The sequence below is a fragment of the Ixodes scapularis genome, unplaced genomic scaffold (genome assembly GCF_016920785.2).
Source record: "Ixodes scapularis isolate PalLabHiFi unplaced genomic scaffold, ASM1692078v2 PGA_scaffold2__306_contigs__length_199485367, whole genome shotgun sequence".
Classification (NCBI taxonomy): domain Eukaryota; kingdom Metazoa; phylum Arthropoda; class Arachnida; order Ixodida; family Ixodidae; genus Ixodes; species Ixodes scapularis.
Window position 1 is genome coordinate 83,298,927 of NW_024609857.1, and position 14,911 is coordinate 83,313,837.

Genomic DNA, 14,911 nt, shown 5'->3' on the forward strand with positions numbered 1-14,911 from the left:
GTATACTTTAAAGCATTATTTTTACTCGAGTTAACTAGTTTTCAAGAGTATTATCTGCATTATCAGTAAACCTCTGTCATCGGCGTAATTAACAAACATTGCTGACTGGCTTATGTTTGCTATGTCCTTTACGTAAATGTTTGAATAAGAATGTACCTAGAATGCTTCCTCGACGAAAGCCCGATCCAATTACTTTTATTAACGACGAATGGCCATGTATGTGTACATATTGTCTACCTGAGTAGAGATACGACTTAATGACCAGTGACAATTGACCACAAAATCCGTGCAGTTGCAATTTTCTAATCAGCAAATCGTAATCAAGGTAGTCAAATGCTTTCGTAACGTCGATCAATTGCCGAGAGTTCGTTTTTTTTATTTTCAAAATTTCTAAGAATATGTTCCTTCTGTGTAATAAGGGCGAGTTCAGTAGATTGCGATTGCAAATGATTCCCTACTTTTTAATGTGTCCTTGATGAGCTTTCGGGAAGGTTGGGCCTACCGCGCTAAAAGCAATTTGGTGGCCTAGAAACCGAGATAATATTTTCTTTCTAATCGGGGAAGCGGTGATGTGGTTGACGCTAAGCTAGCATTTTTAAGCTGACTGCAGTAGTAGTAATGCCAAAAACTTCTACGTATTTCTGTGCGCCTGTATTCTGTGGATGCTGTAAAAATTTTCGACACCACGGGTGAAGGAGACGCCATTGACGCTACGAGAGCGAACGCACTTTGAGCGGGATAAACACACACGCTCGTCCAGTAAGAGCGTCGTCAGAGAAAACATACTCGTGCTAGTCGCACTGGCTGCGCTCGCAGTTATATTGAAACGGGGTATAGATCCATCCACATGCTCGGGTCCGCAGCCGCGGCAGCGTTGCAAGCTATATGTGCGAAACAAGGTATGGTACGCGAGCACGTACGCAACACTTGACAAGAGCGACGCCGATGCCACAAGCACGAGCAGAAGCAGGCCGTTTCGAACGACTTGCCCTTACGCACAGTTGCGTTTGAGAGCGTTTCACTGCGTTGCGACTACGAGAACGCAGGACCTTGATATACTATTTTTGTCGCGTGCCAAGCGGTTCCTTGAATTGGATTCCACGCTTCATACAAAGCACAGATGTGCCGGCGACTCACTTTCGTTTCTCAACGCAACGCGGTAAAACGCTTTCAAACGCAACTGTACGTAGGGGCCTTAACTTCCACGGCACGGGCGTCCGTGCATGCCAAATTGGCAGTGTTGTGCTCGCTATTACATCGCTCGCGTTTACGGTGGAATGGAGTGCATAACTCGCTCTAAACAGCTGTGCTTTTGCATGCTGGTGAGCTTTATACAGAGCACTCACCTAGCATAACTTAGCGACTCCCGTAGGGTTGAAATCTTTTCGACCGATTCGGTGAAGCAAGATCTTCCTCCGAGGTTCATTTTCCGTTCCAGTGGGAACACTGGAAAAATTTCCGGCCGACTTTTCGACAGGCGCTGCAGCCCGCCAGCTGCGGCGTAGCATCACCTTGGGAAATTAATGGCGACCGGAAGTCCAAAACCGAAAGCCAGATGTCACGTGCAAACGGGCCAATAGTGTGCGGGGCGGCTACACTCTTAGAAAAAAAGGTATCGATAGTCCTCCCTTAGGGGAAGAACGGTCTTGTAACCTATGTTCCTTTAGAAAGGGAGAAACTTTCGTCCCTGAAGCACGCGGGAAAGTAGTTCCTCCGTCGCCTGCATCTCATTATGGCGGCCCTCAATCGTGCAAATCGAGCTTAATAAGGCTTAACGATGACGCTACGCCTCTTGTACGGGACGAGAGGAGCAGCAAATAACAGCGTAACACGAGCTTTCTGCGAACTATGTTTATTTCCGAAGCTAGATTCCCCCCACAGGTACAGAAACTTGCGTTTCGAAAGCAGTTACTCAGTCTTCTCGTCGACAGCACTGCGATGATAAACGGAGACAACCGATACGCAGTTACCTCGCGCACTTTACGTCTTACCTTTGGTGTTCCTCGAGTCACAATTCCTTCGTCAACCGCACATCACGGAAGAATGGCAAACTCAAACCGCGAAACCAAAAGCCACTCTCAAAAGAACAAACTCGAAGCTGCTGCGGCCGCTGTTTATCGCGTAGCGTGAAAGAAGGTTAAATCGCTTGCCACCAGATGGAAGGGTCAAGCAGAGTGATTGCAAGTAGGTAGGTTAGATGGCGCTAGGTACTGCCCAATTCATGTTCTACAAAAATATATTTTCATTTCCTCATGGCACCATTGCGCTTCGAAATGTTCGTGGACCTCTACTATACACACATTAGGCATACTACAAGCATCAGGTGAACATACATTGAGCACATGCGCATTCATTGCACATACAAACATCAATACAACGATAATTGTCAACGGCAATTGACAACGGCACACTAACCCGAACGCTACACCCGCGCCCTACGTTTCCGTCTTTTATACTGGTCGTTTTGAACGTACAGAATTCCTCGGTGACTGAATGAGCAATAAAAAATATTCCCAGCATGTTCATTTTTTCCAGCAATGTCATACCTCTGAGAGTATTTTAAATGGCTCAGGGGATGAATCTCTTATTAAAAAGCAAACGCTCGATCATGCTGTAATTATTTGAAAGCCAATAAATCAAGCCGCTCCAATGCGGTTCAAAACCGCGAGTTTGTTTCGCCGCACGGCCGTCGTAGCCTGTATTTCTATTGTAGTGTTTTTTTTCTATGTGTGCTGTTCGCGCAAGGCTGCGATTGCCGTCTTGAATTAATCTATGTACAGCGGATACTCACTCAGCTGGAAGTGATGCTTCACGCGTTGAGAAATCGCTTTTCGATCAACTTGAATGCAGTCAAAGCCGCGACTTGCGGCAGGTGTTAAAGGTCCTCTGACACGCCAAAAAAAATATTTGTTTTCATGCTAGGCGTTGAAATGGCATGTCAGGACATTACAAAAAATTGTTTCACTATAGATGTGCGTAGTTTTTTTATAAAAAATAGAAATACGAGGCCCAATTCAAAGTTCCCGCCAGTGCACTGTGACGTAACAGTGTACCGCAAGGTGTCGGGGCGGTCAGAAGGTAGGCTCTCCAGTAGCAACAGTACACTCTTAAAAAAAAAGAGTCGCTATGACTCTCTTTGGGGGGTATTGGCGCGCCGCAGAATCGACTCCAGTTTGTAGAGTCCCACGAATTTTTTTTAAACAGAGTCGCCACAACTCCCTGTGGGAGGTCTTCGCGCGCTACAGATTTGACTCCTCCACGACTCCAGTTTGTAGTCACTTGACCCTTATTTAAAAAAGAGTCCTGCGACTCTCATCACACTGGAGTCATGGTAATGTATGGGCGACTCCAGGTGACGTAGTCAACTGCGACTCTTTAACGACTCTTATCCAACGGAGAAAAAGAGTCACACGACTCCTTCCTGGTAATCCCCGTGACTCTGTAACAAGAGTTGTGAGGACCCTCCTTTTATGAAGAGTACCCCGACTCCTATCGCAAAAGAGTCATGGGAGTGTATGAGCGACTCTCCGAAAGATTGTCAGTGCTGACTCTCACTTTGTCTGGAGTATAGCAGCCCTAGTCAAGTATCAGTTTGTTGAACAAAGGGAGGCATTGTGATCGTTAGGAGACTTCTTGCCGCCTGCGAGGTTCAACTTGAATTTCTCTAAACCAAGGGTAGTAACATCAACTGGTGTGAAAGTATAAAAGTTGAAATGCAAACTTCGATTCCACCTAAAAGAAGCGGTAACATCAATTGTCTGCAAGTGTAAACGTCGAAATGCAGAACTGATATCTTACAATTTCCTGTAATGAAACATGGAAAAATGAACGATGATGGTCTTAACGATGCTGAACTGAATGCTGCTCTAAAATTTATCATGAAACACAACAGAAGCTTTCAGGACAGCATTGTTTTGTTACATTGGAATTTGCACACAACAAAAAAAGTAAAAGTTTTATTTTAATCGGCAGCTTAACTTTCTATTAGTTTGATCATACTTATCATTTACAATGGGTATGATATCTTTTTTATCACATGTCTAGACTATTGGCAAGAGCTGGTGTGAACGAGCATGTTCTGTTGCTTCATGCCTCCTTTGAGTGGACAGGTGGGTGGCAATAAATTGCAGGAATCTTCAAATTTAACAATAAAGATAGCTGTTTTCTCTCAGCTCATATCACAGCCATTTGTGCAAATGCAACTTCATGAGTCCTACCATGCAGGTACTGCAAAACAAGCCACAAGTATTTAAAACAATTACTTTATTAGAAACTAATGTGATACATATTGGCTCAAGAGCCTGCTTCGGCTTATCACAGTGGTTTTATCACAATAACTAAACAAATAACATCATAAGAAATAATACTAATACACAAAACTCGTATAACTATTAGACAAGAACGAAAATAAATTACAATGACAAGTTTTGTGAAGGCTTGCTTTGCCTGCTTGGTGTTGAGGATTAAATTAGAATAAAAAAAATGACAAGTTTCCTAAAAGCTTTGTTTGCCTACTTGCTGTTTTTTCAAAGCTTTGTTTTTCTTTTTGCAGTTTCTTCTTCTATGGTTTGAATCCTCATATCAACAGATGCACAAAAAAAAATCGAACAGAAGTTTAGATGCACAATGAAACACACAAACATTTGTATTATAGCTGGAATATTCACCAAATACATGTGGAAAAGATTAAAACAGTAACCGTTATTGGTAATTCTTTTTCCCTGTTCTAGGAATGTGCTCCGAGTGCTGTCACAACTCTTACCGAAATCTTTGTATTTTTTACCAATGAGGGTGCTCAAGCACAAAAAGTGTGCTTCGTCAATTCCCCCCCCCCCCCCCCACATACTGATCTTTCTATGCTCAGTACATGGCTAATACCCGAGAGATTCTTGCTGAAAAGTCCAGGATGTCGATTCATAGGTCCTCGCAGACAACGCACATGCTGCCAGATGTCCATGGGTGCTATCCAGTGAAAAGTAATGCCGGGTGGGTTCCCGAAAGTTTTTACTGGGTCCTGGGGAAAAAAAGCCAATGATAAGAAATAAGTTCTGGAAGTCAGACGAAGTTGTAGGTGAGCAAAGTAAAATTGTCGAGGACATGTTAAGTGCCCACAGTGTCATAGATGGAAAGTCCATGCAGCAGAGTGAAGGCAAGTGAGGCAGACGCCCATTGCTGCTTTCCTATATTTCGCTTTCCCCAATTCTCACTTGATTGTGAAGTGTTTCGTACGGTGGAACCGGTGCATCAGGGTGTCTACCAAATTACCGATTCCAAATTCCTTGACTTTTCCAGAATTTCCCTTGACTATTTTGATAAAAACTTCCTGACCACTTCTGGGTCAAAGGATCAAAATTCGGAAACATTATTCAGCATAGTCGTGCCCATGCGCCACCGTCAAGCTTTGTTCGGTATCGCCGTTCCACTTTTGACTGGTAATTTTCCCTGATGAAGCCAACTTTTTGACGATTTCCCTGAGAATTTCAGGTTGGTAGACACCCTGATGATGTATCAGGTGACAGATGGACACCATAAAAATGCAGACTATTACATTCAAAATTATTTTAGCCGTCAGGAGGAACCTAAAATATTCACATGGAGAGAGATAGAGTGTGGAAGGGCGGGGGAGGCTGCTGCTGCTATTGTCTGCTTTTCCTTTTAAAAGAATATCAATTTAAGGCTCAAATGGAACGTAAATAATAAATCAGTAAGTGCACTGAGAGCACTTGAACCACAAGGCGCATGGTCCCTACTGAGGAAAGAGGGGAAGGTACCAAGTCTAGCTGAACCTGTTCTGCAGCACCCTGCATAAGCTAGGTGCTAGGCAAGACTGGGGCTTATCTACTGAGACTGTCTAGTACAGTCAAAGAAAGCATTATAAAATTCTTTGACTGTGAAGTGACTGTGGACTGTCGAGGCACCGTAAAGAATGGTGCGGCAAACACACCGGATGGCTAACCCCACCTAAAACCCCTTGACGAGTTTGTGCTAGTTTCGTAAGTGGCATCAAAGCGCCTGAGCAGGAGGCCCGTGCAGGACTTGGAAGCAAATGGCAGTGTAGCCCTGAAATGAGAGGCACTTGGAAGTGAGTGCAAGCACGGTACTCACTCGTGGGACGTGTCTCTCGCTTTCAGACAATTAAGGCTGGACCGCATGTAAGCGATTTAGTGAGCAACGAAACGAGCATCGGCAACGGCGACAAAGATTTCTCACAGTCGCTTGTAACGCTGCTCGGTTCCTGAATTACTAGAAAACGTCGCTCATCACATTGGTCGCTTGCTCCTGTCGCTTTCATGCAGTGTGCCTAGTCGTGCGGCTGAGCGATAGCAAAAAGGGTCGCCATCGCTTGTCCCGTCGCTCCCTTCATGGTTGTGAGCGCTTGCAAAAATGTGAAGTGTGAAATTTATGTAGGGTTTTGTTCATGCCGGCTCTCAGACTGCTGGCAGAACTTTGGGTTTCACTGAAATACGACCACATGGATTCTCACTCTGCTTATGTACTGAGGAGGAAAGCTGACGAGGAAGTAGTTGAAAAATCAGTTCATGATCTATTCAAGAAAGTTGTTCGAAACACCTCATTTTCCGTTGTTTTCTTGGCTGTCTACAGTGCCGTCCGACGGCACCCCACCCGTGCCTACAAGTGCCGTCCGAAAGAAAGTCGAACAGCACATGTATCCCTGGGGAGCTCGTTAACCAACCCCCTGCATACATTCATGCTGCCTCGCGGCAACGGTATGCGGCTGCTAATTACAAAACTATTAACCTACTTGGCCCCGTTGCACATGACGCCTCGCAGCGTCCAGCCCCTCTGTCCCGTACCAAGCACCGCTGTCCCCCATGTACCTCCGGAAAGGGACGCCCATACCATTTTGTTAAAGAAGCCCTGCAATCATATTTAAGCGCCTACCTTCTTTGCGGTTTCCACATCTCTTGGGGTTCGGGCAAGCCAGCGGGCACGGAGAGAGTAACTAAATATCAGTGAGTCATATTTTAACCTGGAGACGCGGAAACCTCCTCCACCTACGAGGGCGACCCGCATAGCCGAAAGCGCGCAATATGTGACGTCTTTGGTCGTGGGCTTACCACTGGTCAGAGCCGCTAAAAGCTTTTTTTCTAGTCGAAATACAAAATACAAGAGTCGCGAACAGTTTCAATTATGTATGAAAGTAGTTTTTGCTTGGTAATTTAGATCAGAAAAGAAACAAATGCAGTTTATAAAGTGGGGAAACAAGAAAAGACTCGTCGACAAACCCGCCACCAAGCGGCGGAAAAAACGGCGCATACTAGAAAAGGCTTGTGGGATGAGGCTCCGACGAACAGCGAGCGTAGAAAGGTCCCGGATGTACGCGGCGGCGCTGCGGTCGTATACTGGATCGAGGATTCGACCGGTTCCGAGCGTTCCGAAGGCTTTCGGCACGGGCTTGGCTGGCGATTTGGCCATTTGGCGGTATGGCAGCGCGAAGTGGCTCCCGTTCTGAACTGATCTTTACACTGTGTTTGCTGTAGTTTTTGGCCAATGAAGTGTTATGCCAAATTACTCCTTAATCGCGCGGCAAATGCAATGCAAGCCGCCCTGGCCACCCGCCTCATACAGCCTATCCAGAACATGCTTTAGTGGCGCCCCCTCAAGCCGTCGACACGGAGTGCGGCAGCCGTGAGCGCTCGATGAGCTTACCACTCCTCTAGTTCACGGCCAATCAGGCCAGATCCTACGACGTTATGAAGAAGGTTATTTTTTGTTTGTTTTTGTAATACTAAATTGCCTATAACTTTTAAAATAAAGCGAAATTTGAGAAAAGATTAAGTTACTACGTTCAGTGCGCTCAAGTTCGGTGCAAATTAAAAACCAGTCAAAAAGATGTTGCAGGGCCCCCTTTAAAGGGCAACTCCACTCAATTCCGAAAGTTTCGGGATAATGAGTGATTTCGAATTAAAAAGCCATAGTAAAAGACACTACGTCATTTGCTTCGCGAAAAATGGGATATATATTTTTAAATCTAATTTTAAACACGAGCGGAAATCAAAACCGAAACTTCGGCACCGTCCGGCAACATTGGCCTCGGGCCGCCAAGTACATGGCCATCACGTGGCACGAGATGTCACGTGATCCTCGGCCCAACAACGGGCGGGATGGGGGCGGGCGTGCGGCAGGCGCGAGTGTCGTCTGCACCGCACTCTTCGCCACGTTTTGGTGTCTACGGCATTCGACGACGTCTGCACAACTGCGGCATACGTCTGCGACTCTGCGCACGTGGTGTCCATAGTGTGGACGAAACTCCGAGAGGCAATAATCACAAACGGTGAGACGACGACGGTGGTTGTGACGCGGAAGATGGCGGTAACGGCGGGACCACGGTGGGCGGTTGGTCTGCTCCCAAGAAGCGCGCTGCGCAGGCGCGTACGCCAATCACGTGGACACCGCTGAGCGCCGAGAGGAAACGTTGCTGACGTCATGCGCTACGCTCGATCGGAGAAGTAAAAACAAGCAAAAGGGGGCCATGATGATGACTTCAATAAAATCATCTTATGGGCTAGTTGGGTAAACATAATTAAAAAATAGCAAGGCTCCGCCCATGCCGTAGCCTTGACTGCGCTGTTGGTTGCGCCTGAATTCGCCCGCTCGAGTCAGCCGATTTCGGCAACTTGGCGGGTTGCAAAGTTTGCCGGACCATTTAAGAAACATTTAGACAGCACTGCATCGTAATATTTGACGTGTGGTCTTCCTAGGCGATACTGAAGAGGACTGAATTGTTTTTTCAAAACCAAAAATGATGCGGAGTTGCCCTTTAAGCAAAGTTTCGTCGACAACATCTATTTTTTTTTTCCAGTGTTAATGGTAAAAAAGAAATGACGTAAATATCGCCAAGTGCCTCGACGAAACAAAATGTTCGAGAAAAAGATTTTAAAAATTAAGCCCACACTGTGGATCGAATTCGGGTCCGCTGCCTATGAGGCGAGCTATGCTACAATTTCCAATAAGCTACGCTACAACTTCGAAAAACTCGTTTTGACAATTCGCTTAACATCAGACATTCGTACGGCACTTGCAGACGTGAGTGGAGTGCCATTGCACGGCACGTGAACGTTCTGCAAGAGTGCCGTCGGACGGTACTCGACACTACATTATATATATATATATATATATATATATATATATTTTTTTTTTTTTTGTAATTACTCAATGCGCGTTTTTTTCCACAACCTTCACAATACACTACAGCGAGGGGGCTAGCAAATAAGTGCAATATATACAGCATTTTGTATAAAAAGTTTGTGCCCTAGTCAAAAACGAACTCTTATACTTTTCGCTAGCAACATCATCAATGCAGAGAATCGAACCTGAATTCGAACACCTGCAGTGAAAGCAAACGGGGTGCAGATACGAGCGCCAGCACGTAATGGGTACCTTTAGCAGTCCAGGGTTTTGCTAAACACACCGCCTAGTTAGGTGGTACCAAGGCGCCACCCGATTTGTAGAACTCGTCTTGTCCACCGATCCACGAGATAAAGCTCCCGATACACTTACGAAGTCCCGTCCACCCCCCCCCCCCCCCCCCTCCGGCTTCGGTTTTTAAATCTAATTTTAAACACGAGCGAGCAGTCAGATTGTGTTCCCGCAATCTGACTGCTCGCTCAGTGACAGGCCGTGGTGACAGGTCGGTTGCGGGACTTCCTTGGGAAAAACTCGAAGGTCATCCCATGCGCGAAGCACGTGTGCGACAAGGAGCCCCACACGTTCGCCGCGTTCGCCTTCACGCTTCCTGCACACACACACAAGGACACTTCACAAACGCTCCGAAAAGAAAGCACTGAAAAAGTCAAGCGAATAGGCCAGTACTCACCAAGTAGACTCAAACGTACAGCTGGTTTTATGGGCACGGCGGCACCTGGGGCACTTTTTGTTTTTCGGAGAACGTTCTTCGATGTTTTTGCCCGAAAGTTTACAGCTTGCTTTGTTTTTGATGTTGGTTACGGGGGCGATGGCGACGCGGCGACGTTCGCTGGTTACGACGAAACTCATTTGACGCAATGTGAATGTTTCTGTTTTAGTCGACATACATTAGAACTTTTGAACGTAAAAAAATTTGTTTAAACATTTATCTAATTCTTTGTAATGAAGTATGTTGGTTGTGTACTAAACTGAACCTTGGCCTGGCTCAGCTTCGTTGTGTACTAAACTGTAGCTTGGCCTGGCTCAGCTTGATTTTATTTCAACCAGGGGGGTAAAGGTGGGTGAGGAGGAGTGGCAAATCCCGTGCGCCGACACCCGGGGTCCCGAGTGAACGATCGCAAAAGAGAGCGACAGAACACGAGAGAAAGAAAGCAACGTTGCCATGGTAAACGCAAAGAGTGAAAACTCTCAGCAATATAAACAGTGATAATTTAACGTTGTAAACTAAATTCTGAGCTATTGTAACGCTTATAAAAAGCAATAAAGTCATTACGCTGCATTAACTACCCTTCTGTCGAAATCTCGGAAATCTGGTGGTTGCGCAGTTTCGTATTCCTCAACCGCGCCCACCCGCGCCCCACCGGCGAAGCCGCGAGGCCGGGTATATGGTTTAGTTTAGCGTTAACGCGAGGCCGTACATCTGCGCGCTATGCAAAAAGAAAGCTTCGAAAGGAACGCGAATATCTTTCCACCGGTAAGTTCGTGGATTGTTGAAGTTCACGAAACTGCTCTGATGATGTAACCGTGTTTGGGATCCCGAGGGTCTGCCTGCATGATCCGCCGCTTGCGGCAGCCAGAATGTATGGGAAAATGGCGGACCTTTTCCTCCAGAGTAAGTATGTATGATCTCTATGATTTCAACATGGTGGCGACAATCGTTGCGTGCTGTGTCGTGCTGAACCTATTTTCTGTGCATTGGTCGTCCTGTTAGCCACCTCCTGCAATCCACATCAGCCGCAAACATGCTGTCGGAGTATTGTGTGCCCGCCGGAAAGAATATACAGTCTTCTCGGAAGCAAGGCTGCTACTAGGGCTGCTCGAATCGTGGCTTGGACGTCGTTGGCTCCCACGAACCGCGTCCGCGAGCCTCACGTCGTTTGCTTGGTTCCTTTACGTTTCCGGCGATTAATCCCCCAGCCTTGGCCTTGGCCTCATCCTTACAGGACCTAGCTGGTGAAAAACAATCTACGACAACGCGGCGTCTTTGGAATGCGATTGCTACGATCAGTGGCTCTTAAAACCTCAGTGGCCTCCTTCAATTGTGAGCTCTGTGTGTGTGTGTAGGCGTTGTAACGAGAGCTCTTCGGTGTGAGCGCTCTTAACTTCACAATGTGCAAACTCTTCGAATGGTTATTCAACAGGCGGCGCTCCGAGACGCGAGCCTTCGGCGTCACTTCAACTTGCAGTGTGGAGGTGTGGTTCTCAAAATATATCGTGCAAAGCTGTCAAAGGTACTGAAGTGGTGCGCATGAAATACAGAAAAAAAAAAGTGTGTTCCTGGGCGCTTTTCGTGGACGAGTGGTAGGGCTGCTCTGGCGATACCGACGTCTCGGCGGCAGTGGTTCGAACCCACTAGACGCGCAGTTTTTTTTTTTTTTAGGCATTTTTTGTGCATGATTGTGCGCATTGCCGAACTGCATATTTCAATTCCTCCTTTCTTCTTGCTTTTTATTTATAAGTCGCCGAGAGGCCACATTTCTACCATCTGCTCTGCCGCTTTGCAAGTGTTATTTGCCTCCAGCACCGAGTTATATTTTTTTTTCGTGCAGCGTGGATTGAGGAATCTCACTGATAGCAGTCTTGCCCCAAAATTTATAATAGGACGTTAATCGACAATAGTTGTGGCCTGACCAGTTTATTTTAAAATAGCTGTCAAGGGTTGGAATCCCCCTCTGGGGGTACTTGCGATGCACCTTCAGGCGAATTGCGTTGTGTGTGAATTCGGCATGCTTGACAGTCCCCGTGCTCGAAACTTCTACATGGTGAGGTCTTCGCTTCGGGGACGCCAGCTTGCCAGATAGACACTGCGCTTTGTACTTCGCGACAGTACGGGCGCACACTCCGGTGTTGTTACTGACCGTCTCCAGGACTTCACGACCGACTTCACCGGGAAACGCGTTCTTGTACTCGCGTACACGTTGGCGATCACCTGCTTGCACTCTTTCAAGGTCGGCGCACAACGAATCTTCGAAAATATCCGAGCAGGAGAGGTACTTCAGCTTGTTGCGTAAGACGCCATCTTCTCAAAACCAGCCAGTGGCACAGAACGCGAAAGCCCGCAGCTGCTGCCGCACGGACGAAAACGAAAACAATTTAAAGTATTTTACATTATCTTTTCCTTTTTATTAAAAAACATTTGTGCTCCGTCGAAGTCATAACACCACTATCAGTTGCTAGCTCCAAGGAGGCACATTCTTCGACTTTTTTATAAGTGTTTTCGCAGGGGACGCACTATTTTATGGGGTGAACGTAGACACGGTCGGCGATGCAAACCGGTGCGCTAGCTTTGACTGCGTTGCATCCTACGTATAAAACTGAGTATAGTCTTGAATAAGCTGCTGCACCTTCACTCACTCCCAGAGACGCACCCCACGACAGTTTTAGAAATATGTAAAATGCAGACGCAGGATTCGGTTTCGAATAATATGCACAACGCGAAACTTGTTGAATCTCGTATAAAAGGAATTCTCAAAACGAGTACTCGCAGGTGTAGCTATGTGGAAAGGTGCCCGCTTCTTACGGAGCGAACCCAGGTTCGATGCAAAAAATAAACATACTTTTTTTTTTTTTTTTTTACAATTATTCTTGAGAAAAGTGAATGTCGACGAAACTTTGTGCATTCTTTTTTTTTCATTTCTTTTTTAATTTTTTTTTGCACAGTTATTATTGGAAAAAGAAATGTCGAATTGAACTGAATGGTGTCAGTCTCCCTTTCTATAGGTGCATAGGGAAAGGGCGGGGCTTGGGTTGCCGGGTGGACGCCGCGAAGCAGCATTCAAACTTTTTTTTTCGGTAGGGCAAATGCTGCTGACCTATGACTCCCGTTGAGAAGGGAAAGAGTCAAAACAGAGTCACACGAAAAATTGACTCTCTAAGAGAGTCGTGAAGTGTCAAAGAGAGTCATGGAAACAGTGACTCCTTTTGGACTCCTTTTTTTTTAAAGAGTGTACTCCAATTTCTTTTCTTTTTTTTTTGGGGGGGGGGGGAGGGGGGGCGTGTCTGTTTTGCAGACGCTCGTTGCAAAGAGCAAGCGCCGCATAAATACATACATACATACATACAGGCATCGCCGGAAGTCACGTGAGTTGTATCCCTCCTTCTGCTTACTGGAAGCTCGTGTAATATTTTCAAATATTTTTGTTATTCTCCGCACCTCCACGAGCGATCCAAGCAGACAAGGTTTCCTTTATTTGCTTTTCATCGCTTAATGTTGCTGTAAAGGTAGAAGAAGAGGAGTCAGTGAATGGACCTTTTGGCGAATATGTGCTGCCACCTATCGGGCGATGGACGAACCTGAGGCGCACTGGGTTGGAGAGTATTTGTAGAGAAAACGACGTCCACGTTTGGCTTCTTGTGTGCTACCGGGACGAGGAAAGGTCCTCATATCATATTCCCTTCTCTTGCGGGAAGAGCTACATCGGCCAAACTGGCCGATGTATAAATGATAGAGCAAGGGAGCAAGCAGCCTCGGTGAGAAGCACATCAGCAGGACATTTTTCAGCTCATTGCCGGACCTGTGGATGCGATGCCGAGCTCAGCAGCATAACCGTCCTTCATAGGAACAAGAACTCCTTCGCGCGTGAAGTGCTGGAGGCCTTGGCCATCGAAGAAAAAGGAGACGATTGCGGTCTGCCAGACCAGGCCAGACCCCGTTGAAAACTAGGCTAAAAGGTTTTTATAAGTGTTTATTCTGCCGTTAGAGGAAGAAAAAGAAAGAAAAAAAAGGGCCTAGGCCGGGAAGAAGACAAAGTAAAATTCAGTTGATAGTCAGCGTTGTCTTTGTCCAGTTCTTTCCTTCGTGTCCTTGTTTTTTCGTGTTCAGCTGACCTGATTGCCAACAAAAGGTTCTCACCTTGGGTTGATGATCTGGAGAACCAGCGTTGAAACAGACCGAGGGCTGACGGCTGTGGACGCGAGTAGCTAAACAGTGTAGGGACATAGTCCGGGTGTGCCTTGTCTAACGACGGATCATCACCTCACTTCGCAAAGCTCTATCGCTTGCAAAAATTACAAGTCAACTTACCTGTAATAAAATGGGCGCTACATAGTCTGGACAGCTGACTCGGCTTCCAGTTCTTCGAGGGGTCGGACTTGTCAACTCTCCTGACGGCACGAATCCAGGCTGGATAGCTAGGTTCGACATTGTACATGTTCCTTTTTTAATACACGGAGGTGACGTCATCACGTCTGAATGGTTGGAAGCAGAAGTGACGTAATTTCCCTAGAAAAATGTGGGCGGAGTCGGCAAAACTGGGCGGAGTCGGCTACCGGACGTGACAGCAAAATGACGTTTCGTTTTGTACCGAGTACGTTTCAAAAGGTACTTGCTCGGAACTAGGTGTCATTGGCAGCATGTTTTCGGCGGCGAGGCGTCGCCGTCTCGTCAATTCGACTTTTTCTTTAATAGAGCTTTTCTTTTTTTCGCCGGAAAGGCTGTATCGGGAACACTGCGATGCATTCGAGCTCCCGGAGGAGATCTTTCGGAAGCAATACCGCCTGGCCAAGATCGTGGTGCGGTGGTTGTGCGACGAACTTCGCGAGGAACCGGAGTTGAGGGTGCGTACCTCGTGGACGGTCATGACTGTGGAGCTTCAAGTGTTGTGTGCACTGCGCTTCTACGGCACGGGGAGCTTCCAAGGCATGGTGGCGAGCGACGAACACGTAGCGCGGGACCAAAAGACAGTTAGCGTTGCGGTCCGCGCCGTGTCTGTCGCTATCGTGCGTCGTCTCGGGGTCCAGCGTG